This window comes from Thermobia domestica, chromosome 4 (assembly GCF_964235325.1).
Source record: "Thermobia domestica chromosome 4, izTheDome1.hap1.1, whole genome shotgun sequence".
Lineage (NCBI taxonomy): Eukaryota > Metazoa > Arthropoda > Insecta > Zygentoma > Lepismatidae > Thermobia > Thermobia domestica.
In genome coordinates, this window is record NC_137457.1 from 232,087,686 (window position 1) to 232,097,599 (window position 9,914).

The window sequence follows — 9,914 nt, forward strand, 5'->3', positions numbered from 1 at the left end:
GGCTTTCAGCATCGAAGGCCATTTAGCCCTTCACGTTTGAGGGATGACGTCCCTTGGCGAGCACACTATCCAGGGAAAGAGAAGGAAGAAAGGATTGGGGAAGGAAGGAAGCGGCCTGGGACCTATAAGTTAGGTACCACCCCGGCATTTGCCTGGTGTGAATGAGGAAAACCCAGGAAAACCTCATTCAGGGTGGCTGGCCTGAAAAAGCGTTTTATACTTTTTCGACCGAGTGCCCCCACCGGGAATCGAACCCGGGACCGCTCACACCGAAGGCGAGAGCGTTACCGATTACGCTACGCGGGGCCACCCAAATAGAATAGAGTCCATTATCTAGGCCAAGTGCGGTCTTATCGGATATTGGGAAGTTATAGGTTGAATTTTTTGTCCGATGTGTTGATTATGATTAATGTTTCTCCTACATTAAGAAAAACGGAATACATTATATTCCTTCGAATAGTTTTGAAATAGCAAACAAAAAAGAAGTGTATGGAAAGCGAGCAAAATCCTGAGGGGCAAGGAGAATTTCCCCCACTTAATACTTTTGCAAGAAAATCACCCTGCTAATAACTTACTGAAATGTTATTAATACGATTCTATTATCAGCGGTTTGCATATTAATTACAGTAATTCATATGTGATTAACACGTATTTTACATGTAACTAGGAGTAAACTAGTAGTTACCAGTATTCTTAATTTTAAATAGTTCAATAATTATGGATGATCAACTGGAATTCTATATTGAAAAGAATTCCAGCACGAAACTTTTTACTCTCCTGCCGCCCCCTTTCCCTACTTTACCTGTTATGATTTAGCACCCGCAATTTGAAACGTTAATGCTCTTATGAAAGTGTTAGTACAATAATGTTACAGCATTTTTATTCGAGGACCTGCATTTGTGACTGTTCCTAGCATATTCATGACATGTGTGGATTGTTTCTATTATTACTGTTACTGAAAATTGTTAATAATATTACTAGTTAATTCATAATTGTCACTTCATGGCAAATTTCCGTGGCCAATAAAATATTAATAGAGATATGCATGTAAATGAATCCATCGTTCTTCAAACTTTCCTTCTTCGATTGATTAAAAAAACTATAAAAAAACTATACTATTTGAAGTGTTATAAACATTTACAGAAATTTAATGAAACTTGTTGTGTTGAGTCCTATTTGTTTCATGATAAATTATACGGATTATCATATATTCAAAAGTTATGGAAAATTTTAGATTGATTTTCATTATGAATTGATATACAAAAAATCAAGGAAATTATGTACACAGACACCAATAAGATATTTCAGAAGTAATTACATGTTCTCCCAACTTCTAGAAGCAACGCTTTCATAGAATAACCAAGCACAATGAAAAACAGAAGCAAAATTTCGACACATTCATAAACCACTACAAGAAAATATGAACGCAACAAAGTGAAGGATAGAGGAGACAACTAATCGTAGCACTATAGGAAATACAGTTAAATAAAATGAAGAGGGGAGGAGATAAGTTTCTGAGACGATTAAAGAAATTTAACATCACCGGGCAACCATCTACGAAGCCATACGGAGAGAGTTCTCTAGGCACCTTCAATTGGTTGTTAGTGTATCAACTTGAAACCAGTCACTGCACTGTGTACTCCATAATATAACGTAATAAATACACAATCGTCAAGAAAGTTCGAATAACTCGATGATCTTTCTTTCCCTACTTGGCCGACTAAACGAATGTTTCTTGTCAGTCTATTCTTACATGTTACACAAATAATTCCAAGTTAATTACATTTGTAAATCTTGCAGCGTAGAATTTCTTTGGTCCACTCATTATAAAGAAAAGTCAAAGTATATAACTGATAGTGTCGATCAATTTTCCGAGAGCTATGGGTACTTTTCTTTTTTCATTTTTAAAAGAAATTCATGTGTAAAAAAAAAAAAAAAGTGAAATAAGTGCTCGAAAGACAAGATGCACAGTAGACTTACTTTGTTCATAAATTTATATAAGTAAGGATGATTAGTTTTTCAAATGTTTATGGGTACTTACTGAAAATCGTCAAATTGAAAAAAAAAATCCACTTGGGGTATTTACTGGCTTTGAAATTATGTGATTTGTCTCAATGAAAGTAATGTTGACAACTATACATTTTCACTGTATCATATTTGATACTTTTGGAAATCGAACTTAGCCCTACTATTGTAATCTGTTGCCTATTATATTATATTTTTCCTTTTCCTCTTAATAAATCGGTAATTAAAATAATTTAGTGCCCGTGTGTATAACATGCTACAATTTTCAACATAAAAGACATTCACAGATCCTTATGAATTAATGATTGATTCAATTAATGATCTATATGGAATATACAGAATATATCGTCACATTAATAATTTCAGTATATATATATATATATATATATATATATATATATATATATATATATATATATATATATATATATTAGTATATATAAAAGTTGTTCTTTTTGCGTGATATCCGTGACTGAGTCTGTATGGTGCTGTCGGGTTGTCAATTGTGTTCCCTGCTGTCCATTTATTATCTCCGCCAAAAGAGCCAAAGACTTCGCAGGCGGGCGACCGTTTAAAATTCTTCGTGTCTTGTTGTTAAAAGCGCTGCGGTCGGAGACTACAAGGAATTCAATAAATAATTGAAGGGTTCGTTTGGTCACATAACGACTCACTTCCCCTTCTCTCCCTTGTGATCTTCTTGCTTTCATAACTTGAAAATTGATTTTTTTTTTTATTTCATCAGAGTAGAATGGGGATTAAATATTTTCGATGGATTTTGGTTGAGAAGACAATAGACAAAGACTCTTGAACACAAAGATATTTTTGAATGAAGTTTTTTCTTTTGTATGAATGATAATTTAAAAATAGATGTTGAAAGAAAGAAAAAAGAACATTGACAACTGACGTATATTTTTAATTTGAATATGTTGAATCATAAAAAGTAAGTTTTTTTTTATTATCTCAAACATAAATACTTATTGTACGTAGAATGAATGTATTTCGAGTTTTTCTTTTTTGGCTATTGGTTGTAGAACAAAAAGAAAAAAAATCCACTAATTGACTTGAGAATATATGTGTATTGAACCATCGCTGTCCAAGCGGGTCTAATTGTTAGCATGCGTGTACGAGATTTCCAGGTTCGACTCGCGGTGGAAGATAATCAAACACACTATAATGGCTCAAATTCCATTTTAAACTCTATGTATTGTCCTATACAGCTCCATTGCGGACAAAGAATGTAAGTACAGATTAATTCATCAATTAAATGAAGTTCACATTGCTCAGTTCTTGTATACACTAATATTCCAAATCCTAATTTTGCAATCCATCCCTCACTCCAATTACTAATTCGCAAGTTTTCATATGCTTACTTCAACTACAGAGACAAAAGTTTTGCGAATATAATTCTGTTCCGTGATGTGTTGAATGTTTTGTTACTGCGAATCTATCACAGTTTGGTTCAAATTTCAGTGTTATTTAGTGTGCATTGTGCGTCTTGAGGATGATTTGGCAATAAGAAACCAATTCAATTCTCACCCAACTAACGATACACTATATAGTTTCAACCAATGCAAAATAACACAATGGATCCAACACATGTTGTTGCTCTTCTTAAAAAAGGAATTTGGAATTAATTAAACCATGTCTACTGCAGCTGATGCTTTTACGTTTGGGCAAATAAAGTGCAACTCAGGTAGATGAAACCGAGGAACAACATTTAAGTGGATGAAATTAGCACACTAGACGTCCTTGATTCGGTATTTGTTAATAATGAAGTGGAGCACGTCGATAGTGAGAGGAACAAGTTCGGAATCACAGAAGAAAACCTATACTCCACGGCAATCACTGAAAAGTAGCAGTTCCGATTATCTGCCATCCCCACCGTAGAGAAAAAGTACAAATCTGCCACATGAATACATGGAGAAAGCATACAACTATTGGACGAGACAACCAATACACGGAAACTTGTATAGTGTTAAGTTACAAAGCTATTGATGGGACTTCCGACCGATTAAAATTCAAAAGAGTTAAAAGAAGATTTAGAGGCCTGCACTATGTTGTTCGAAAGCAGCCTTAAGGAAATGTTCATCACACATATCAACGAGGAAGTCTGGAAATTGTTCAAAGAATCCCTAATTAGGAATTCCATTGTTCCTATTTGAATTATCCGCTTATGCGAATTGAAAGTACAACACCGATTCACGTCAGAATCGATGTTCATTGGTCATACTGACACCAGCAATTTCACAACTGCAAGAACTTATGCAATTTTATGCAATTTTAACCGTAAACATAATATATGCATTCAAACAACTACCCATCAAGTTGGAAGATGTTATCACATTGATGAGTGTGGAGATCGCTGATATTAGAACCTTTATAGAACTAAAGTACACTGCTAAACAGTTGTTTAATATAGAGAAAGTCGATTCGACAAGGAGTTGCAATCTCACTGAATTATTGCTCTGAAAGGAGCTACACCAATAAATATAGAGGTAGGATCTTTACCTATTACCACACATTGTTACATGATCTTGCCTGTAGTTTCCATTTCTGGTCGTCTTCTTTCTCTTCTCTATGTGCTAGTGACCAAAACTTTTGGTAGCTTTCCTAAAACTAAATCTGATGATCCCCAAATATTAAATCGTACGCTGGAACTACTGCCAACATGACAAAAAGCTATCTGAAAAAGTTCATGGCAGAAGTGCTTTGGCCTTCAATCCAATAAACTGACGTCAGTCGTCTTCTTATACTTGCGTATTTCTGGAGCACAAATAAGGATGTGAAACTGGTTCAAGAAACACTTCCTAACTAGATTGACTTTGAGCGGAGACTAATTTTAGAGGTGTCCCGGCTCATTCAGCCTCCTGATGTTGGTTTCTTCCATTCGTACAAAAACTTCGTTTGCTTCATTATGGACAATGCTTTGCTTATAGGACAGTTAGACATTAGGAGAAAAAGTAGCTTTCTACGTGTGCAATTCTTTGCTAATTACCAATTTTCTGCTGATAAGTTTCGGGACATAATCAAATTTGCCCTCTTTAGATGTGGTTACACTGATGAAACGGTTGATGGTTTTATGACGCCGGTTAAGTACTGTTTTAACCTCTCAATTTAATATAAATGCCATAAGAAACATACGCAAATTGTCAACTTTATTAGGTGTGAACACTGTACAAAATGTTTCTATTGATCTCACACCCCTACCAACAAAACTAACTGTTATCAGTATATATATTATAAGACAATTTGCCAGAAGCAAAATACGTGAGCTACATTCCAAACATTAATTATAACGTTTACAAAATATCAGGGAGACCAATCGTGATTTATAATGTACTATCTGGAAGTTATACAGCTTAAGACTATCAATAATGTGTACCAGTGATACAATATTGCGTGCACCAAAAGTGAATCTATTAATTACTTAACAATCCAAGGACATGGATTATTTGTCTTATGTGTAATATGTTGATACTATTCTTATTTTCTATTTTGTCAACGCTGCTTCGACACTGTGCTTTGTCCGTTATTTTGTTGCTCCCATCAGTGATTATATTCTTGCTTGTGCATCATATTTTGGTTTCGATAGGTTAGAATAGTGTACTTTACTTACTTTCATAAATCCAAGGTTTAGCCCTTTTGTAATTCGAACATCTTCAAAAGTTGGCAACACTGTGCATCGGAATTTCACACGTTAGTTTGTAATCGCAAATAGGTTTTTTGTATAATTCGTACCTCGTGCAATTTAACACAGTTTTCCTTTGTGTGAAGTTGGCAACCCTGCTTTACATGTGACGACATTGAGCAAGTCTGTGGGTTAGGTGTTTGCTAATTATATTGTTGTGCAGGTTTCCTTTTTATTACTTCAGCTATTTTAAAAATATTTTCTGTGTAAATGCATATTTTACATTGCTCTTTTTACATACATATTGCTCCTTCTTTTCTCTTTATCTCCTGTGTTTCTGTGTGTTAGAACTGTGGAAATATAATTTGAATTTCTCACTTTTTTTTCGTTTGTGAACTGTTTGTTTGGGAAATTCTACTATCAATATAAGGTGTTCCCTTGTCAGTTATTTAAATTCGAATAATAAACTTTATTTATATTAAATTGCATCTTAGGTAACAATTACAAAATCTGATAAATATTCCATTTGGTGCCAATTGACAGTAGCAATTCCATGCGGTGCAAATTTGGTTTATATGACCTTGCTATATATACAGAATATTTATATTATATATAACATTGTTTATCATTAATATCTAAAGAATTAATTATTGATAAATTTCCAGAAATTATGTATCCCACCAAAGTATTTTTTCTTCTTTTATAGAAACATTATTAAGAATTTGAGATTTACTTAGACACAGCAGCTAGCTTGTAGTATCTTAAGAAATGAAAAGCCTTTTCAGTACTCAGAACAGAAATACTTGTACAATAATTCCTTCCTATTCGTTTCAAGGGGTAAGTGCTCATAGATGAACGAAACATCTCCAAGTCGTGATGATGTTTAATCATATTAACATGTAAATGCAAATCATGGCACCATTGTGTTATGTTACGGTGTTAATAAATTGTCATTATGTATTTTTCTAACACACATTACACTTATAATTATTCTTCTTTTGCTCCTGATTATTTGGTAATTCAATTCACTGGTATTTGATTTATTAAGAATCTATCTTCAACAAGGGCTTTTTGTACGTGCCTATATATTTTGTTCAATATTCACATTGAAAACATCCCGCGAATATTTGAATATCGTTTGTTATATGGTTTGGTAGGAGCCGAGACCACTGTTTTTCAATGCTTGTAAATGAATATCGCCTGTCAAAAACATCTGTATCAGTTGACTGCACCACTTGAGGTAAATAAATGTATCATTCCATAGCCTTGAGGCAATAAAACAGATAAAATAAAGCAACCTCGGTAGTCAGATTGCTGTTGTCAGTGACAAATGTAACTTCGAAGGGGAGCCATGTAAAGTATTGTGCCATTAATTCACTCAATTTGTATTCATAAATATTAAAGCATTAAAAAAGAGAAATTGGTATTCGATTATACGCCACTTGCCTATAAGATTTTCTTTTCTATCGTTTGCGTGTTCACGCCGATCGTCACACCACTGTTGGAAGCTTCGTGAAATGACATTACTTCATAGAACCCTCTGAAGCATCCTTTTTATTTCCACAGATTGTAATCGTTCCTTATTCTTTGACTAATGCTGCCATGCGAACTATAATTCAAGCCAAAGAATAGAAAGAAAGAATGAAGGAAAATTTTGTAGTTAATCAACCACAAAAGAGAGAGTCATGAGTGGAATTTTGGAAGGTTTATTATCTTCTTTGCTTTTTCGGTTAGCTTTTACCTTGCTGTGAATTGGAAAATAAGTGGAAAGGAACAGAATTCTTTCCTCCATGTGGCCTTTGTCGAATCCTGTCTAACTTTTGTGTGGTTATAATTCAGAACAAAATTAAAATAAGGCGTAGTATGTGGACTCTTAGGGTGGTTATAAACTTGCAGCTAGTTAAATTCCAATATCATCCACTCAACTATGTTCTCAAGCTTCTCTGAGCACCTACTGCGGTATTCTACAGACAGATTCAGTTTAAGTTAATACCAAGAGAGTCTCTAAAAAGAAACTGGCATGTAAATTGGCATTTCATGTTAAAGTTATTGGATTTACACATTTGTTCTTACTTTTGGTATGTTTATTTTTAAAATATGTAACCATAGGAGTTAGTATGAGGGTCAAAGAGAAAGAGCTTATTTATCGTCTCATGTTTTGCCATTCTACAAAAATTCCATCGAGGAACATATGTTACGAATAAAGAGAGGAGACCGGATAATTCGGGGTTTACCCAGGTAAAGCTAGCATTACCCACCAATTTTCGACAAAGCAAGAGCTTTGCTGAAATCCACATTCATTCCTAGTAAGGCACGAACTTCTGAAGTATGCTTAGATAATGAATTTAATATTCCTTTCGAAAGGAACATATGAATGCGCTTTGATTTATAGTATTTCTGGAGAAAAGTGTGGAACTTATAGTAATCTTCTTGTTAATGTGTGATAGAAGTGTTATAATTAAAATAAAATATAAAATAGCATAAAATAAATGCGCTTCGTATGTTAATGTTACCTTCATTGTTTACTTCATCCTACATGTGTAACCTCATCCTACATGAAAAGTACTGTAAACAAAATAATTTATCCCAAGGGTGTTAAGTATACCATAAACTATTCGGGTAAAGCAGTAGACTAAAACAATCTAACTTTACAGGAGGCTTTTAAATAATTTATGCTTTACCCAAGTAAACTGTAGTATACTCGTTTTCTGATATTTACTCATAACATACTAATTTAACTACATTCTACACAGTGAAAAGAGAAGAAAGAAAACTGGAATTGATCAGTTATAGAAATTTAACCCATGTCCGGTAATCCAAGGCTCGTTCAAGGTTGACCGAGATTTTCGTATATAAATAATCGATAAATAACCGGATCATGATGAAACTTGCGGGTGATCTAATGTATTCCTTCTCGAGTAACTGGCGTCCGACATGACGTATTTGGCACATGCGCAGCAGTTGCAGCGAACATGGCGGCAAGCTGTGTGTCTGTGGCTGTGGAGCAGCGGTGTGTAATCAAATTTCTTGTGAAGGAGAAAGTTAAACCGCTGAGATTTGCAAGCACAGTATGGTGAACAAACGATGTCACGGACAAGAGTGTAGGAATGGTGTGCACAGTTTTGCGAAGGACGGGAGCTGATGACAAATGAAGGGCATGGACACATTCGCCCGACTGCAGTCACACCAGTGAATATCGCACGTGTTGAGCAAATGATTAATGCCCAGTATTACTCCACTTTGTTGAGTGGTGTTGTACGAAAGTCCATTCGCAAGAAAAGACCTGGGATGTTGTCTGGAAATGTCATTCTTCTTCACGACAATGCCCGCCCTCACACGGCCAATGCGACAACAACAACTCTGGATGAAATGAATTGGGAAGTTCTGTCCCATCCACCCTACAGTCCAGATTTAGCCCTAGTGATCATCATTTGTTTGCACCCCTTAAAGACCATCTGGGAGGGAAGAAATTCACGACAGGTGAAGTACTACGGAACGATGTCCTCCAGTGGCTACGACAACAACCAAGTTCTTTCCACGCCAAGGGAATCAGGGAGATGCCAAAACGATGGCAACGGTGCCTCGACGCGCACGGAGAATACTCTGAAAAGCTAACATAGTTTGGTGCTTCTTGTGCTATCTGTTTCCTCTAAAGAAATAAAAGTCCCGGTCAACCTTGAAAGACCTTTGTAAACGTAAATTGGCAATAGTATTATCTCTCGTATGGTGTATATTCAAGGTGTTAAGAAAATAACAATTTACTGAATTACAATTTCTTTCTTTCTTTTCTTTTCATGGAAATGGGCGCACGTAGCATGGTTGCTAACGATCTCGTCTTTGATGCGAGAGATCCCAGGTTTGATTTCTGGTGGGGACACTCGGTCGTAAAAGTGTAAAAGCTTTTTCAGGCCAGCCATCCTGAGTGAGGTTTTCTTCCACACCAGGGAAATCCTGGGATGGTTCCTAACATATAGGTCCCAGGCCGCTTCCTTCCTAACCCAATCCTTTCTTCCTTCCCTTCCCTCGGATAGTGTAATCGCCGAGGAATGTCATTCCTCATAGTGACAGGCCAACACGAACATCGATGCCGAAAGCCCAGAAATATAATTCTTAATCCTACTTTTTTTTCATGTAATTGTCGTTTCTAAGAAATTATAAGTGTCATGTGTTCATCTTACATTAGATTAAAATTTATTTCATACGAGTTTTTAAACATTACTTCACGTAAGTGATTTAAAGTTTTATCTTTTTATGTATTAAA

General features: G+C 35.2%; 1 non-coding gene across 1 annotated transcript; it reads right to left on the reverse strand.

Moving 5' to 3' along the window:
• Positions 1 to 233: 233 nt before the first annotated feature.
• Positions 234 to 307, reverse strand: TRNAR-UCG (transfer RNA arginine (anticodon UCG)). The gene has a single exon. It is a non-coding gene; the product is annotated as a tRNA-Arg (tRNA).
• Positions 308 to 9,914: the final 9,607 nt, after the last annotated feature.